The sequence below is a fragment of the Nannospalax galili genome, unplaced genomic scaffold, assembly GCF_000622305.1.
Source record: "Nannospalax galili isolate Female #2095 unplaced genomic scaffold, S.galili_v1.0 scaffold197, whole genome shotgun sequence".
NCBI lineage: Eukaryota > Metazoa > Chordata > Mammalia > Rodentia > Spalacidae > Nannospalax > Nannospalax galili.
In genome coordinates, this window is record NW_008339846.1 from 2,239,446 (window position 1) to 2,243,176 (window position 3,731).

The following is a 3,731-nucleotide window of genomic DNA, read 5'->3' on the forward strand; positions in this document are numbered from 1 at the left end:
ATTTGAAGCTATTGTGAATGGGAAGGGTTCCACGAATGCTTTCTTTAATTACCTGTTGTTGGTATATAGGAAGACTACTGACTTCTGTAAATTGTTTTTGTAACCTGCCACTTTGCTGAAAATATTGGCCATTTCTAGGAGTTTTCTTGTGTAATGTTTGGGATTCCTTATGTATATCATATCATCTACAAATAGGGATAATTTTACCTATTCTTTTCCAATTATTACCCCTTTAATTTCCTTCTCTTATTGTCTTATTGCTCTAACAAGAGTTTCAGGCAGTATACTGAGAAGGAGTGGGGATAGTGGACATCCTTGTCAGGTTCCTGATTTCAATGGGAATGCTTCCAGTGTGTCTCCATTTAGAATGATGTTGGCTGTGAGATTTTATTCCTTTTTTCTTTTACTTTCTTTCTTTTTTGGTTGGTTGCTTTTTAACAGGATCCCCATAGTCACATCCACCTGGAAGTCACGATGTGATCTTGAATTGAGGGTGGCCTCAATCTCACAGAGATCCACCTGCTTCTGCCTCCCAAGGGCTGGAATTAAAGGCACACGCCACCACACCTGGTATGGCTGTGGGTTTGTATACAGTTTTAATTATGTTGAGGTATGTTCCCTCTAGCCCAATTCCCTCTAGGAATTTTCACATAAATGCATGTTGGATTTTGTCAAAGGCCTTTTCTGCATCTTGATATGACCATATAATTTTTGTCCTTAAGTCCATTTATATGACTTATTACATTTATTGACTGATGTATATTGAACCATCCCTGCATCTCCGGAATAAAGCTGACTTGATCATGGTGGATGATCTTTTTGATGTACATCTGCATGCGGTTTGCAAGTATTTTGTTGAGAATTTTTGCATCTATGTTCATTAAGGATATGGGTCTATAGTTTTCTTTTTTGGTTGTATCTTTACCTGGTTTTGGTATTAGAATGATGGTGGCTTCATAGAAGGAGTTTGGGAGTTTTCCCTGTTTCTATCTATCTTTTAAAAAATATTTTATTTATTATTTTTATATTTTATGTGTATGAGTATATTGCCTACATGTATGTGAGTGCACCCATGTCATGCAATGCCACAGAGGTCAGAAGAGGGCTTCGGATTCCCCTGGAACTGGAGTTAAGGATGGTTTGTAGCCACCGTGTGGGTGTTGGGAATTGAACCTGGGTCCCCTGCAAGAGCAGTCAGTGCTCTTAACCGCTGAGCCATCTCTCCAGCCCCGTCTTTCTATCTTTTTGAATAATGTAAGCAGTATTTGTTGTAGATCGTCTTTGAATGTCTGGTAAAATTCTGCTCTGAATTCATCTGGACCTGGGGTTTTTTAGTCAGGAGGTTTTGTATTACTGTTATAATTCCTTATTTGATATAGGTCTGTTTAAGATGTTGATCTCTTCTTGATTTATCTTTGGTGGTTTCCGTAAATTTAGAAATTCGACCATTTTTTAAGGTTTTTAAAGCATTCCCTATAATGTTCTGGATCTTTTTACTGTCTGTTGTGATGTTTTCCCTTTCATCTCTGATTTTGTTGATTTGCATTTTCTCTTTCTTTCTTTTGATAAGCTGGGATAAGGGTCTGTCTCTCTTGTTTATCTTTTCAAAGAACCAGCTCTTAGATTCATTGATTCTTTGTATTATATTCTTTGTTTCTATTTCATTAATTTCTGCTCTGGCTTTTCTTACTTCTTTGCATCTTTTGGGTTTGGGTTTGATTTGTTCTCGCTTTTCCGGAGTCTTGAATTGCAATGTCATGTCATTTATTTGTCCTTTTTCTGATCTTTTTTAAATGTAGACATTTAGAGCTATAAACGTCCCTCTAAGGACTGCTTTTAAAGTGTCCCAGAGGTTTTGTTGTGTTGTATTATCATTTTTATTTCATTCCAGGAATACTTTTGTAACTTTCTTAATTTATTCTTTGACCCATTCATCATCATTCAGGGGTGTGTTGTTTAATCTCCATGAGTTTGTGTAGTTACCAGAGCTTTAATTGCTGTTGATTTTAAGCCTTATTTCATTGTGGTCTGGTAGAATGTCTGTAACTATTTCAATTCTTTTTGTATTTGTTGAGGTTTTTTTTGTGTGTGTCCCAGTATGTGATCAATTTTAGAGAAACTTGCATGGGCTGCTGAATAGATAATGTATTCTTTGGTGCTTGGGTGGAATATTCTGTAGAAGTCTGTTAGGTCCATTTAATGCATGATATCATTTAACTCACATATCTCTGTTTATTCTTTGTCCTGTTGATTGGAAATAGTGTGGTATTGATGTTACCTACTATTACTGAGTTGGGGTTAATCTGTGTCTTAAAATCCTATTGTACTGTATTTATGAAGTTGGGTACAAAATTTGGTGCATATATGTTCATGATTGTGATGTTTCTTGGTTGATTGTTCCTTTGATCAGGAGGAAGTGACCCTCTTTATCTCTTCTGATTAGTTTTAATTTGAATTCTAGTTTGTTAGACATTAGAATTGCAATACCTGCTTGTTTTTTAGTGCCATTTGCTTGGAATATTTTTTTCCCATCCTTTCGCCTTAAGGTAGGGCCTATCCTTGAAGGTGAGATGAGTTGCATACAGACAACAAAGAGATGGATTTTCTTTTTCTTTTTTAAAAAAATTATTTAATAACCATATAATTAGAAGAAGCATTTCATTGCAACAGCATTGACATATTCAGTAACAATTTCCAGAGATAAGATGCATCTCTTTCAAAATTGGCTGTACATTTTTAGGTTTACAGTTGAATTAATACAGTTATACAATATTGCACTCTGTTTAAACCACACAAGACATAAAATTAAATGAGGTTTTAAACTTTAAAAAAGCTCTCCATTTCATTATTAAAATACACTTTCATACAGAAAAATTCATTTTTAATACAATTGACACTAAGATGCACATGCCTTTCTAATCTCTATATATCTGATTATACTAGTCACAGTCGGTTGCTTTCTGAGCTCCTTGGCATCTAAGCATGGATACAAAGTCATTAGGTAGATTTCAGTGATAATGTTTTTCACATCTAAAATTATTAGGGAGCAAATTTTTATGCTTTGAAGAATTTTTATTTATTTATACACCCACTTCCCAGATAGCACCCTCCCATAGCCTCCCTCCCCCAACTAGAGCCCTTATACTCTGATATCCCTGCTACTGACTGCTGTGCGGTCAGCACCCCCAGCCATTACCCACTACTTGTCCTCCTGGTGAATCTAGTCAGCCTATCTAGAGGTCTTTGTTTCAGGAGGGTCAGCTCTTCCTCATCTAGCGGTAATCAGCTGTCAATATTCTTTTGAATAAGATTGGGGTCTGCTATTCAATTTCCCAGTTCTATGCTGGGTTACTATCTGGGAATCCCTTTGGCCACCCTGGCCAACAATTCAAAAGAAGGTATTGCTCATCTGGCATTGTTGCTTGTTATGTAGCCTTTAGCTATGCATATGGACTCTTATGAAATTATATTGGCCACTTTAATTTTTGGTTATACTTTCCTTTTGGGTGTTTAAGGCCATATGGTTGGTCCAGATAAACTGATTTATTTTTACTCTTAAGGTCGTTTGAGGATCTGTTCCTCAGGGGTCACGTGGGCTTGGGAGGAGCCCCTGGCTCCTTTCTTTTACCAGTTCCACCTATGTGAAGATAAGTCAAAGGTCCTGCTCAACCATGGTTGGCTTCACTTGGAAGCATGGAGGAAATAATTCCTCTGTGTTGACCCTCCTCTTT